The sequence below is a fragment of the Stenella coeruleoalba genome (genome assembly GCF_951394435.1).
Source record: "Stenella coeruleoalba genome assembly, chromosome: 7".
In the NCBI taxonomy this organism is placed as follows: domain Eukaryota; kingdom Metazoa; phylum Chordata; class Mammalia; order Artiodactyla; family Delphinidae; genus Stenella; species Stenella coeruleoalba.
Window position 1 is genome coordinate 77,186,119 of NC_137153.1, and position 16,385 is coordinate 77,202,503.

The window sequence follows — 16,385 nt, forward strand, 5'->3', positions numbered from 1 at the left end:
TGACATGATTGAAATATTGTTTTCATTAAGTCAAATTAAATTATAAGTTATTTAAAACAGATGACCAAAACTCAGTGTAATGCTTCCCTATTCTATTCTTTTGAGGTCTGCCTCTGTTTACATGATGCCAAATGTCTAGAGATTCAACAAAATTGTATTATTTATTGTTATTATTATTATTTACACACACACATCAACATTAGTATGAGAGGAGCTTCAGTGTTTTTGTTCACATGATAAATAACACAATATGGGCTCTAAACATTATTTGTAATTTTCTGAGTTCCTAAAATAAAATAGCGAACTAAATACATGAGTTTCATTTAAAAGCTCTCTTTGCTCAAGTTCCTTCAATTATAATTTGGCTTGGCTCAACACTCACTGGTAATACATTCAGGGACTGAGAAAAGAGGTTTGTTAAATTTTGATCATTCTGTCACCAAATTTTGATCATTTTTGTCACCAAATTTCAGTATAGATTTAAATTTCTGAACTTACATGTAAGGAATTCCATGAGTGACAAAAGCCATAATCACTTCTAACCCGTCCAAGGCTTTCTACAATTATATGTCACAAGTTTACATTTTTTTCTAACCTAGGGAAGTTTAAGGTCACTTCCTAAATTCCTATATTTGATTTATTTTTCAGAGTTCCTCACCAGTGTGTTGGAAACCCTTTTTAATCTATGGATGCCTTTTTGATATATCTTCACGTTAACTATTTTAATTGCAATGAAGCAAATTCACCTATGAAAATATATTCCTATATAGAGCTCACTTTTCCCCTGAGGCTCTTATACTAAATTGGGGATTGATTATATCAGGGAATTATCCATGGAACATTAATAAATGCAGTACAGTTGTTTGGCATCCAAACACTACAGACCTGACATTTATCCCAAAGTGATAACCAATAGCATTTTCTAAAGACATCTCCTTCACCTGTCAATAAGTTAAAAATATAATTTATCAGAAGATGGAGACAATATCATTCAGAATCCAAACTTACTAATAGAGGTAAACTGCTCTCTTGCTTTGAAATGCAAACAAAGTGTATTAAAAGTACAATGGGAGGGCATCTTTGATGGGAACAATCTAAAAGACATATAAACATATCAGATAATCTAGCAATTCCATTTTCCCATGGCAATTTTTCTTAGAGTCTTCTTTCTGCTTTAAACTAGCTTTTAGCTCTCTAAGCCTGGAAATTTCCTCAGATGCTCTGTTTGCTAGGTTCAATCTCTTCCGCTCAATTGCTTTATTTAATTGTTTAACAACAAAAATTAAAAGATGGTTACACATGGACCAACAATGAAAATGTGGCATAAACCAACATTAATGATTAGCCCATCTATTCACCTGAGATACAACTGCAAAATATAAGCAAAAAAGGAAATAAAAATCATATTCTCACTGTTATTTGAAACTACATGATTTGTCTCCATTCTTTTTTTTTTTTTTTTTTTTTTTTTTTTTTTTTTTTGCGGTATGCGGGCCTCTCCCGCTGCGGAGCACAGGCTCCGGACGCGCAGGCTCAGCGGCCATGGCCCACGGGCCCAGTCGCTCCGCGGCATGTGGGATCTTCCCGGAGCAGGGCACGAACCCGTGTCCCCTGCATCGGCAGGTGGACTCTCAACCACTGCGCCACCAGGGAAGCCCTGTCTCCATTCTTACATAAAACTAATTCTCCCCCCTGGATCCCTCCTCTCTTGTATACAGACCCTCCCTTGATTCCACATATCCCTCTAGCTACCTCTTTCCACTGAACTCCTTTGTAGCAAAACACTGCCAGATCTTAAACATTGTCTATCCATATCTTACACAAATTCTTACACAGTTGAAAACTCCTTCTTTCCTGACAATTTTTTTTTTAACTTAGATTCTGAGATGCTTCTAGTTTTCTTCTTGCCTCCTGTTTCTTCCCTGAAGTCTACATTGCGGGTTCCTGCATCATGTCTGGACCAATGAATATCAAAGTGTCCCAAAGTTTTTTTCTTTTTCCCTCAAAGTAATTATCTCCTTTGTCAATTTATCCAGATCTGTGGTTTCACATAACTATCATTATGCTAAAGCCTTCCAACTGTGTAGTATCTCTAGCCTTAGCCAAACCCTCAATTTCCCACTTCAGTAAAATATGCTTCTGTTCTACCAGATGTTCAGGCCATAAACCTAAGCTATACATTCTTGAATCTTCTCTCTCTTTCTTCCCCATATTCAGTAACAAATCCTGCCTTCAAAAGTAAATACCAATTTTAAACTTTTCTTAACATGTCCACCATGACTTTAGCCCAAATCTCTGTTAGCTCTGTTTCAGATTACCGTCAAGTTCTCATTTATTCCTACTTATTCTACATTTGCCCCACTGTAGTAGCCACAATCATCCTGTAAGAGATAAACCAGATTATTTCACAACACTGCTCAAAACCGTTTAGTGTTTCTCTACCATATTTAGGTTGAAACACAAGCTCCTTATGATAAGGAGAAAGCATTCCTTGCCTTCCTCAATAACCACTCATTACTCTTACTCTCTCTCACTTTTTGCTCCTTGAAAACACCATTCTTGTTTCCACTTCAAGGATTCTAAACTTGTTCTACCTTCTTTCTGAACTTCTCCTTGTTCCAGTATTCATATGATACTCTCCTTTTAAAATCTTACATCTTTGGAGTTTACTATGTAGAACAGAGCAGACCACTGACCCCAGATGCTTTTGAACTATTTCCATAAGTGAGAAATAACTTTTATTGTTTTTGAACAATTATACACTTTTTCAGTCTAATTTTACAACAATTTGACTAATGAAATTGGTATCAAAATTGTCCAAATTTCTGCCTACGGAGATGAATGCCAAACAAAGTATTCTTAGGTGTCAGATGAAGAAGATAACTATGATTCCAACATAGAGCATGAATACTATTATGAATCCCTCTGTTTGCAAATATGAGCCTTCTGCTAAGCCTCATATGTTAAAATCTAGAGCTGTTCCAATCATTCATTTGCTTTGGGAGTAAGGGAAGAACTCCAATCTCCGGTTTGGAACTTGGTAAGTAGCCTCCTGGTTGAGTAAAAGTGCAAAGGGGACTTGGAAACCCAACCACTCCAAATACAAACTTTCAATCAATTCTCTGACATTTATTTCTGTGTATCACACATACCTTCTGAGGCACCTTGACCTTTTAGGTATATAGTGGTGAGGTGGTCATATCTTTGTGGACATTTGCTATGGCTTCCTCTTATCTACTAATTCAGTAATCACTCCATCTCCTTTCTGGCTTAAAAAAAAACCACTGAATTGTTCATCTGTTCATGTCTATGCCAGTATTTCCTTTGTCCTTTTCAGTTGTATCCCTTTTGAGCCTTTACTATCTATCACTGTCATTTAAGTGAGGTCTCAGGAGAGCAAGGAGATAATGGATAATTAGAAGTTACTTTGCTAACTTCAAATATTCCAAAGCATCTTCCATCCTAAAGCAAAGCAAACCCATTTGAAAAAAATAAAACCTCACAGGACATCCAACCCCTCTCGTGATACCATTCAATTTCTCTCCTTTCCTTGAGAGCAGTGCTTGTCAACTGGGGGCAATTTTATTCCCCAAGGGAATAGACAGTCCTGCATATTTTTTTGCTGCATATTCTAGCAATGTCTGGAGACATTTTTATTTGTCATGGCTAAAGATGCTACTGGCATTTGGTGAGTAGAGGCCAGGGATACTGCTAAGCATCTTACAATACACAGAACTGCCCCCTACAACAAACAGTTATCTGGCCCCAGTGCCACTGGTGCTGAGGTTGAGAAACCTTGCTTTAAAGTCAACCCTATCAAAGAGTAGGATACACTTCACCTTCCATTCAGATCTCAAGCCAGAGCAATTTGGATTTTTCTTTCCTCCTCTGCCCTTTTTCAACCAGTTTAGTTTTGCTAGCAGAAACTACTAAGGAGGTTGGAACTGGCAGAGTATATGGGTTTACCAGCTGGTGCTGAAAAAAAAATCTCCATATAATTATAGGTATCAACTGGATTGTCACTTCTAACCCACCATATCACAGTTGTAAGGCACTCCCGATTCTATCAGGAGCTGACAGTCCAAAAGGCACCAAGGCAAAATATGCAGGACTGGCTATCCCACTTAATGAAAACTTCCCTCCCTAAGTAGGAGGCACTTAAGTTATGAAAGTTCATATTCATATAATTTCATCTAGAGAAATCACAAAGGTCAACTCTCCAGGGTAAGAAGAAATAAGTAGTCTGACATGGTTCACTTTCATGGGGTGAGGGGTGAGAAGACATCCTGATAAAAACACATTTGCTAATCCTGCATGTCTATAACCAAGATATTTTCTTAATATTAGCTGGATTATCTATCACTTAACCTTCCCTAGTCACTACCCAGTTGTTGTCTCAGAGGCCCCCTCAAATATTGGACCTGATATAACCCCTGTTATGAACTCAGTTGTATTCCCCTCCCAAATTCATATGTAGAAACCCTAATGCCCAATGTGACTGTGTTTGGACACAGAGCCTATCAAGAGGTATTAAGGTTAAGTGAAGACATAGGGTGGGGCCCTAACCCAAAGGACTGGTAGCCTTAGAAGAAGAGGAAAGATACCAGGGTTTCAGGCACACAGAGAAAACACCATGTGAGGCCACAGTGAGAAGGTGGTTGTCTACAAGTCAAGGAGACAGGCCTGAGGAGAAACCAAACTCACTGACACCTCGATCTTGGACTTGCAACCTCCAGAACTGTGAGAAATATATTTTTGCTGTTTGAGCCACCCAATATGTGGTATTTTGTTATGGTAGCCCTGGCAGACTAAGACGACCTCCTAGATTCATAGTGGCTTGGTTCTTTATATAACATGGTATCTTCTATTAAAAAAATAAAATCCTGCATCATTGTATTATTTAGATATGTATAAAAACAGCTTGATATGTCACAGATAATAGGAAAAAATGATATAAAGATTCTATAGAATTTCAATGTTTATTCTGAGTGGAAATGAATTTTTTTGAAATAATAAAATTTAAATAAGTAATTAAAAAGTGGAATTTTACGCAACAAAACACAGCTAGAATTTTAAAATAACAATGCCGAGACATTTGTTCCTAATGAAACCAAATGTTCAATATAAGCATGCAAGTTTTCTTCCTATTATATTTTTGTGTTTTTGAGCATATTTCTAACTTCCACTCTCCTCTCAGATGGTTTCCAGTTAGTCTGTTTACTGAAGTCTCCTAATCCATAGTTTCAAATGTAAGTAATTTTCAAGGAAGCCACTTCAGAGCATTGTTTTTGGAGTGTTGGAGCTATCATCATTATTTAAACCAGTATCGTTCTTTGAGATTTTCTAGTCATTTTCAGACATTCTCAAATTTCAAATAGCACTGCGCAAACATACATGAAATGCTTTCTACCCATTCATTTCTCACTAATAATTTTGGTCAACAGATTCTATTAGGTTCCAAAGTTTGTGGGGCTATGATGTGACTTTGCCAAAATGACTCACTGATTGTCTAGATATTTCCCATTTATTTTCTGTTGTCTTACAGATACCCAAGCACTTTTTCATTAAACTCAATAAGATGAAGTGGCTCACGCTTAAGTTAACATTTCATACTCTGATCCATCAGCTCTTTCCAAATGCACCTTGCAGTTCTGGTTTGCATCAGGCTTCACAGTCCACTGTAATTCCTGTTCAAAATTTCTGGCAGTGCTTGACTTTTCCCTCTATAAAAACAATTTTAGATGAGCATTGCCATTGCTTAGTCCTTACCAAAAAAGTAGCTCAGGATAGAGTCCATTTCAGATACAAGTCTGTAACATGATCAAAATAATCTGTCTTGTTAGAAGTCAATTACAGAGGCCCCAGAGGTACTCTTATCCTTGTGAGGACTATGTGGGACCCAAATAATGAAATTTTTATGTTTAGTCTCTTCTCATGACTGGTTATGTAACCCACTATAAATTAATTGGACTAGGTCCCTAAATCTGAGCCTGCTCTGTCTCTTTTGTGGCCTTGCAGAGCAGAAAAGTAAAACATGTTTGGTAATTTTAATCCAATTCCCTTCTGCCTGCTCTGGGATATTTCTCTATCAATGCCCTCTCTTTAAAACTGACATTTTCCTCTCTCTTGCTCATTTTTTTATATTAGCATGTTCAAGTTCCATGGTTTTAATACTATTTTAAAGCGATTTTCCCTCAGCCTTGTCTCTCATCTCTAGATATCTCTCTTTACCCTTCTCAATCCAGATAAACTTCTATAATATCATTTTCCATGTGTATTCTTCCCATCAACATTTGGTTTATTTTTCCCTTTGATTAAAAGAACAATTTACATACAATGAAATGTTAAGTGTACAATTCTATGAGTTTTCACAAATGCATACAACTGTATTAACCCACACTCCTAACAAAATACAGAATAATTCCATCCTTGGAAAGTTCCCTTTTTAGTCAGTCCCTCACCACCTCAGAAGCAAACACTATTCTTATTTCTGTCATGATCATTTGGTTTTCCTATTGCAAAAATTCACATAAATGAAAACATACAATAGCTGCTGTTTCGTGTCTGGCTATTTTCACTTCATATTACATTTTTGAAATTTAGCCATGCTATTGCATGTATCAGTACTTTGTTCTTTTTTTATTGCTGTGTACTATTCTGTCATGTAAATATACCACAATTTGTTTCTCCAGTTGACTGAAACCTGGGCTGTTTTCAGTTTTAGCTATTAAGAATAAAGTTACTATGAACATTCATGATCACAGCATTTTTGTGGAAATATGTTTTTCTTTTTTTGGACAAATACCTAGGAGTGAAATTACTCAGATATAGGGTAGAAGTATACATTAAACTTTATAAGAAACTTCCTAATTTACTTTGTATTAACTTTTACTTTTTTTTTAACATCTTTATTGGAGTATAATTGCTTTACAATGGTGTGTTAGTTTCTGCTTTATAACAAAGTGAATCAGCTATACGTATACATATATCCCCAAATCTCCTCCGTCTTGCGTCTCCCTCCCACCCTCCCTATCCCACCCCTCTAGGTGGTCACAAAGCACCGAGCTGATCTCTCTGTGCTATGTGGCTGCTTCCCACTAAGTCAGAAAGAAAAAAAACAAATACCGTATGCTAACACATATATATGGAATCTAAAAAAAAAAAATGGTTCTGAAGAACCTAAGGGCAGGACAGGAATAAAGACGAAGACGTAGAGAATGAACTTGAGGACACGGGGAGGGGGAAGGGTAAGCTGGGACGAAGTGAGAGAGTGGCACTGACATACATACACTACCAAACTTTTACGTTTTTATAATCCACATAATCCTTTCACTGAATCATATCAAACAACATATTTACAAAAAGCAGAAAAACACTCTCCAAGACATCTTCAAATGGTTTCTCCTACACTGTTCATCTTTGTGATAAGACTACCAATGGTCTCCAGTTGTCACTTTTAGTGGATCACTTAAAGAACTCTTCTTTTAACTTCATATGCTATTATGTACAGTATATCACTCATCCCTTGAAAGTTTCTCCTTGTTGGGCTTCTGGGACAATTTTTCTCCTTTCCATCTTCAGTCTCCTCAGAATTGTTCTCACTCCTTCATATATTCCTTCAAAGCTTAAACTACACAGGCCTATCCTTAGTGTCTGTCTGTCTAGTCTGTCTCTCTCCTTTTACTGGTTATATCCTTGGAAAATCTCAAGCACAACCCTGGCTTTCACTGCCATCTATATGAACATGATTCTCAGATTGAAATCAAAACCTTTGTTGTTTTTGAGCTCCAGATTTAAGTTCTTTTTATTATCAAATGCTTATTTTTATGTGGATATAATATATGTTTGTTCCACGGAGGACTTCATTCTCATCTTAATATTCTGGCCATAATCTTCAATGGATTTTTACCTCTAATATATGAGATACAGTCAATAAAAGAGAACCAAAAGGCTGGTTCTTTGATGATGAGACATGTGGGTATATTGTCAGTGACTCTGATGATTCAAAAGGTTGCTTTGTTTGACTCTGATTTATAGTTTCTATGTAAATGAAAGGATGCCACTCAAAATTTCTCATCATTTATTCACTGGTCAAAGAAAGCTTGTAATTCAATTGAATCTCACATAGATAATGAGCAAGATGGGCAAGGGTTGGAGGCAAAAGTAGCAATTGGCTAAACTGGTATTTTAGGGGGAATCAATCCATCCATGTTCCTAACTTATTCTGAGACAGATTCCTAGTATCATTTTGGATGGGGATTGGGGCATTTTTCTATTAACAAACATAGATTGAAATACTGAAGTATCAAAGTAAGCTTTTAGAAAGGAAGATGCCAAGCTTGTTTGCGTGTCAGATTTTGCGTGTGTGTGTGTTTGTGTGTGAAGGCTTAAAAGAGATCATGCAGATTATTTCAGGGCTGATTCAATGAATGCACTTGCTTAAGCTAGGACTTTGGGGTTTTTTTTGACTCATTCCCCTTTTCTCATCCAGTTGACCAATTTTGTTTGCCATTTCTCAGCTTTCCATATCCAGTGAGTCAATTTTACCTGTAAAATATCTGTTTAAACTCTCTTGTACACTTTGGTCCCATTCCTAAATCCTTATATAACACACATATTATGCCTTGTCTACAATATTAAAATTAATTAACTAATTACTCTACATCATGAATCCAGGTGCTTTGCTCTGTAGTCCATAACACATATTGCTTAGAGCATAAACTCCTTTTAACACAATTCTTATTATGTTACTACACCATAAACCCAACTTTGCCAATCTTTACCACCAAGCTTTAAAGATAGTGTCTTGTATCATGAATAGGATGCTAGGTTTATTTTGATAGTGGCTATGTCTCTGTGCCCTTTCTGTTTACTCACCAAACATTCATAGCTTCCATCACTCTCCCTATTACCTTCTAATTCAGCCATAACTGAAGTACTTTCTGTTTCTCAGACACAACACACCCTTCCACATCACCATGCTGTGCACACACTGCTACCTCTGCCTAACATCACTTTCTCCTCCTTGTCTCATTTGCATCCATGTATTCAGCCTTCTTAACTTAAATCAAACATGAGTTATGTGCAGGCTTTATTCTGACTGGTACTGCAATTCTGAATGTATGATATGGAAACAAAAATGCTGTTAGTCTGGCATCTCTGTACTGAGAATATAATTAAATTTAGATAAAACTTAATAAACTTTAAAGCATATTATTCATAATTACTACTATTGAGGTAAGTAAATTGAATTACATTTATAAGGTATCTTGAGTATAAATAGAAGAATTTAAAAAATATGCCCCCTCCCCTAAAGCATGAAGAGAATTTCTTCATGAGAGAGGGCTTGTCAAGACTCTAATGAAGATTAAATGCATCCGTTTCAAAGCTTCATCTTTGTCTTGTAGTTTTAGGATGCAGCCATCAACAGGAATCTCCTTTAGTAAGGGAGCCATTATCATTTTTTCTAGGCATAGATGGACAGTGAAATTAAAGAGAGAAACTAATTATGGAATAATGCTTAGGATTAATTTCACTGCAGAAAAGGTGACTAAACCAATTCTGGGGCAGGTAGAAAGACTTTTTTTTTTTTAATCCTTATAGGTTTAGACTTGGTTGCAAATATACATTTTAAGTACCTGGAAGGTATAAATGACAGGTAGCTGGTTGAAAGGACTCACATATACATTGTGCTAATGATGGAGAGGGTGTCAAATGGAGAGTTTAAGCTTAGTCAAAAGGGTGCACCACTATTTGGATCCACTGACTTTTACCACACGGGGCATGTTGAAATAGTCCAAGTCCAAGGTGAAGGATAAGTTGTTGCATCTGGCCCTTTCTACAACCAAAATACAAGCACAATGTCTAGTGGGCATCTGAATTTTGGAGGCAACATACTCCTCATTTGGGTGTTTCTCCTGGCCCATGTACCACTGATCTGAAAAGCTACTAGGTTTGAGTACAGCCCAGAAAAGGAGAAGACTTTGAGACAGGTTCAAACCACTGTGCAAGCTGCTTTGTCATTTGGGCCGTATGATCCAGCAGATACAATGGTGCTTGAAGTGTCAACAGCAGATTAGAGATGTTGTTTGGAGCCCTGGGCAGGCCCTTCAGGTGAATTGCAGAATAGGCCCTTGAAATTTTGGAGCAAAGCCCTACAATCCAGTGCAGGTAACTAATGTTCTTTTTGAGAAACAGCTCTTGGCCTGCTACTGGGCACTAGAAGAGACTGAATGCTTAAACATGGGCCACTAAATTTCCATGTGACATGAGCTGCCCACATGAACTGGTCATTATCTGACCCACCAAGTCATAAAGTTGGGCATGCACAGCAACACTCCATTATCAAGTGGAAGTGTACATATGTGATCAGGTTCAAGCAGGCCCCAAAGGTACAAGTAAATTACATGAAATGGCCCAAACGCCCATGGTCTCCACACTTGCTACAGTGCCTTCTCTCTCCCAGCCTGCATCTGTGGCCTATTGGGGAGTTCTCTACAATCAGTTGGCAGAGGAAGAGAAGACTCAGGCCTGATCTACAGATGGCTTTCATGATATGCAGGCACCACCTGCACAATGCTGGACAACTGTAGCAAGCACTATAGACCCTTTCTGGGACATCCCTGAAGGACAGGAGCAAAAGGTAATCCTCATGCCTCTGCATCAGTAGGCAAAGAAGGGAGTTCCTGTCCTGGATGGGCTGACTGATCCTAACTACCAAGGGGAAACTGGACTGCTACTTTCCAATGGAGGTAAGGAAGAGTATATCTGGAATACAGAAGTTCCCACAGGGTATCTCTTAGTATTATCATGACATGTATTTAAAGTTAAGGGAAAATTATAACAACTCAGTGTAGGCAGGACCCTTCAGAAATGAAGATTTGGGTCACTTTACCAAGTAAACAACTAGCTGATGGGTTTGCTGAAGGCAAAGGGAATACAGAACGGGTAGTAGAAGAAGGTAGTTATAAACACCAGCTACAACCACATGACCAGTTATAGAAATAAGGACCTTAATTGTTATCAGAATTCCTACTTATTGCGTTATAAATGTTTTCATATATAGATATTTTAATGCATGTGATTAATATCTATTAATTCTATATAAATGTGATATAAACTATAATATAAAGATATTATAATAAATATATTGATATTATATAATTACATCTATTAGAGATATGTCATTTTCATATATATTACTATATTATGCAAATATCTGTTTTTCTCCCTCTTATGTAAAGTAAGATGAACTGACTAATAATTAATAATTAACTAATTATTATAATATCATGTATTGACTTTCCATAATATTTAAGTATTGTTAATTTTAGATTATAGTATTTAAGTTACAGGATATCAAGGAAAAGAGTAAATATCATACAAGGCCTTAAACTTCTCTTCTGGGGGAGGGGTTGGTGGGTTTTCAGTTGTGTGAAGGACAGTAGTGTCACGTTAGGAGGAATTAAGACCTTGTTATCATCTTTATTGGAATTTAATATGGTTTAAAGAGATGCAGTGGGTGCCATATTGACAGGAGGTGGGCTTGTGATGGTCAATTTTATGTGTCAACTTGACTGGGTCACAGAGTAACCAGATATTTGGTTAATATTTTGGGTATGGTTCAAGGGTGTTTCTGGATGAGATTAACCTTTGAATTGGCAGACTAAGTAAAGCAGATTGTCAGCTCCCAGGTGAGTGGGTTGCATACAATCTGTTGGAGACCTGAATAGAACAAAGGCAAGGTAGGGGAGAATTCACTTTCTTTGCCTGGGACATTGAGTTTTTCTCTTCCACTTATACTGTTTTGTAGCTGGGACATTGGTTTTCTCCTCCACTCAGACTGGAACTTAAACCATCAGTTTTCCTGGTTCTCAGGCCTTAGGACTTGAATTGGAACTACATCAATGGCTCTCCTGGGTCTTCAGCTTGCAAATGGCAGATTATGGGACTCTGTAGCCATCATAATGGTATAAGCTAATTCATATACATATATATGTATAATTCATAACACATATAATTCCTATATATATTTATTTTACTGAGAAAGAAAATGTCAATGATGGGGGTAATTTCAAAAATAAATTTATGAGTGATTGAGATCTAAAAGTAAGGTGATTATCCAAATCTCTTTTTTGGTTTAATGATCACTCTATCTTCAATATTAAGTAGTGCTAGTATTTGTTTTATTTCATGTAACCTCCTATACTTTATGCTCCTGAAAATAGCCATTGCTGTAATATCTGAGAATGACATTTTGTGACTGTCCATTTGGCAAATATTTGACAAACTATAATGAAAAAATGTAGATTTTTTGTTTTGTTTTGCTTTTGTTTTTGCTAATTGTTTTATAAGTAATATTTTTTAGAGTTGAAAGGGATCTTGTGGCTAATCTGATTCCCACACTAATTGTATAGATGATCAAAAGTTAGGTTCCAAAAAAGCATTTGATTCTACAGGTCATTGAGAATTTTACAGCAGAACGAAGGCTGTACTGCAATTAAAAAAAATAATCTATCACACTTTTAGTTTTCTGTGGAAAATTTAATCTTCTTCAAAGAAAAATAAGGCAGAAGTTCGAGGGTTTTTTCCCCCTTTATCCCCCTAATTCTGGTCTGTAGTTATGTTTATGGTTAACCTGCCTATTCATTTGTTTTGTTCATCCGATTGTTTATTTTTTCTTGGGAGGTTTAGTTTGGTTTTCTTCTGAAGGTTTCATAATGAGGCACAAATAGGAAACTCTTCTATGAAGTGCTTTTGTCAAAATTTAATTCAGTTGGAAAAGTTTGTAAATAAGTTAATGGAAAAATCACCCAATTGGTGGGTTAGGGAACCATTCCCAGATTCACACTGTCATTACCCAACCATGTGACTTGTGCATGAGGCTTTCCAAACTAAATGAATGTTATAACACAATACCTATATGTTCCCTTCCAGGTAACAGTTCTCTGACTCTATGAAAATAGATACAAATATGAGTCAATTCCCTTGAAAAGACAACATCTTGTAAAACAAGACTTAGCCACCCCTCCAAAAGAATAATCTAGGTGCTTCCTTAATTACCAAAGTAAAGAAGAATGAAGTTAAGAAATAGTTAATCTTAGTAAATTTTGGTGTAAGGGCAGGTGTGTGTGTGTGTGTGTGTGTGTGTGTGTGTGTGTGTGTCTTTTACCTCAGTATCTATTCATTTGGATCCACATTTATAGCTTACTCGTTAAGATTTGTCAAGCATGAGAATAAATTACTATGTTTTAAATTTTACAATATAAGGAAAGGTCCCATATAAGCAGACAAATGCTGCTATCTTACTTCCCAAGCTAGAGCAAAAAACTCAGAAATTCCAATAAAAAATGTGAATAGATTTTCTGTAGAAACACTGGAAGTTGGAAAGGTTGAATAAAATCTCTAATAAATGTTATTATTTTTAATGCTGTTCAAACCTGAATTCCAAAATCTTTTAAGCAATTTTCCTATGAATAAAAAACAGAGAAAAGAAAGGAAATTATGTAGGAGAGAAGGGGCTTAAAGTTTGCAGTATTGCTTTTGGTCATTGTTAGTTTATTCTATCCACATGGAAAGATGTACTTATTTCCGAAAGGGAAAAAAAATGCAGTGATTTAAAATATTAATAGTTAAGTAATTACATTAATGATATATTCCTTTTTCAAAATTCTAGTTTATTTTATAAGTCAATGAATACTCTTTCTCTGAATGTAAAGCAAAAAGAATACACAGATTCACACATAGATAATCAAAGGATAATGGTAGTATTATAAATTATGGTTGGAAAAAGTGATTGAAAAATATTTTAATTTAAAAATTTAATACCATAATAAATGTGTGCACCATTCAACTAACTTTTTGAGATCTCTCTTCTTGGCTCTCTAACTGTTTTGTGTGTGTGGAAGCAGAAATTTCTGCTTTAATGACAAATACTTATTTAAGTAATATATAAAAAATATCATATATCTGAAATATATTTGTAAGGCAAATAATCACAAAACTTACCAAAAAATTTAAGTTTATCTCAACTCTAAAAATTCAGTTCATTCAAAATAGATGTTTAATATGCAGGGTTAGAATAATGCTGTTGAGAATTTTCCACATCATAGTTTTATACCATGGATTTAACACCCAGAAAGAAACAGTATTGACCACAGTTTTGACTACTACCTAAGAGCGAAAAAATAAGGATAATTTTGTTTGGTAGAATCTGAAAATTAGATCCACTTTTTTCATTAAAAATTTAATATTTCTCTTTAAGAAATAAATCATGACCTTATATTCTGCTTTGTTTTTAAAAAATAATTACTTAACCTTTATAAATATATTCTGTTGTTCATCATCAGCTATATTCCAGTTACTATTTTTTCATTCAAAAAATTACCCCAAAACTTAACTTAACTTAGTTTAAAACAATGATTTTGTGTTCATAGTTTCTCTGGGTCTCCATGATGTCTATGTACTCAGCTGGGAAGACCTAAAGGCTGGTTGTAACTCAACAGCTGGAGACTAGAACCATCTGAAGGCTCATTCATTCACACATCTGGTACCTAGAAAGTGATGAATCTAAAACTAGGACTGCCAGCCAGAGTGCCTACGTGGATTTTCCATATGGCTTGTCTTTCTCATAGCATGGTGGCTTCAGAATACTTAGACTTCTGCATGGTAGCTCAGAAACACACACACACACACACACACACACTCACAGAGGAAGAAGCTACATTGCTTTTTATGAACCTGCCTCAGAAGTTGTACTCCATTATTTCTATCATACTGTGTGGAAACACTGTAAGTCATCCCAGAAACAAAGGAAGGGCCACAGACAGAGATATCCATATCTTTACCCTATAGGGCTTTATCAAGATTTCACAATGAAAAAAAAAAAAAAGAACAAAGATGTCCAGGATATACTTATATGAGTTATTCTTCTTTTGGATCTTTAAATGAATGTTTATAATCACTGTAAAGACTCTTAGTAAGGAAATTTTTTTAATTTTTAAAAATTATTAATTTATTTTTTAGCAAAAATCTATGAAATACCTTAGGAAATGCTATAACATCTGATTGCATTTGAGAAATTGTGCTTCTAATCATATGTACACCTAATCACTTACAAAATCCTCTGGTGAAAATCTGTTTCAAATATTATCTAACAGAACATTTTGATATTTTAGCCTTTTTGGTTTATTTTTGTACTTTTCTTATTAACTGAGAATGGTTTAGCTCATTCTTGACCACCCAGGTTATAAAATCACGTCATAGATAGCTGTGTAAATTCTTAAAAACAAAAAAGATAACTATCTGTTCTGAACAGTTCAACCCTAAGAAAAACTATTGGATCTTTCAAGTTTCTTCCAGTTTCATTATCTTTGTGTTAAAAAATTTAGGAATATATTACATCTTGAGCAAATATACAAATTTATCTAGATTTGTTATAGCAAATATATCTCCAGTGCAACATTTCCTCATTGTTGGGTGGAACAGAATGATGGAAATGCAGGAATGGTTATACTATTCTTCCATTATTTTCTCTATCTAGAGGGAAATCACTCTGTACATATTCTCTTTTGCAGCCCTACTTCAAAAAGATACCCTTAAGGATGGGAGCAATAGAAATAAATTTATTTTATGACTCTCTTCCTGTCTTTTGTATAACTGTATCCTTTATATATGAAAAATAAAAAGAAATCTCAGTTGAGAGATTCATGGCATTCATGGGGTAGGGGTAGAAAATTTAATCCTGTAATATGTTTCCATTTTGCCTTGGTTGTCAAATTCCATGCCTGATTTTAGTCATTCCAAATATTTGACAGCACCTACCCTCACTAATTCCTTTTTTTAATTTAAAAATATCTTCCTCTTTATTTTATTTTAATTTGTAAGTACTTTTAGTAGATATAAAAGGTATAGTAGTCATTATGTAATAGTAATCAAAATGTCTAATTTTTTGGAAACTCTATGTAAATTGAGAAGAGAAATACATTTATTAGAAGAAATTATCTCTGATACTGAATTTTGAACCAGAGCATGGTAAGTAGAATCCCTTCGGTATACTAAGGAAGAGTCTCCTGCATGAAAAAAATTGAAAGACATAACCTAAGGGCAGATTAAAGTACAAGGCTAAATGATCTAACCATTACTAGTGAAGGGTTGAAAAACACACATCAACATTACATGAGATGGGAGAAGTCAAAGAAGAGAAGTTATCGTGCTCTGGAGGCAAAGGGAATCAGCCGCAAAGAGCAATTCAGCCTGTGTGTAGTTGTAAGGACTTCCATGACCTTTCCCATGGGAAGAACTGTGGTTAACCCTTTGATAAATTTGTACAGATATGAAGAAAAATTACCCCCACGTCAACTCCAAAATGGTTCTTGCTGCTGCCT

The 16,385-nt window shown here is 35.5% G+C and overlaps 1 protein-coding gene across 2 annotated transcripts in view; it reads right to left on the minus strand.

The window, feature by feature from the left end:
• The window catches only part of LOC307189672 (uncharacterized protein), a 568,050-nt gene that overhangs the window by 374,431 nt on the left and 177,234 nt on the right, over positions 1-16,385 (minus strand). The window lies entirely within an intron of this gene.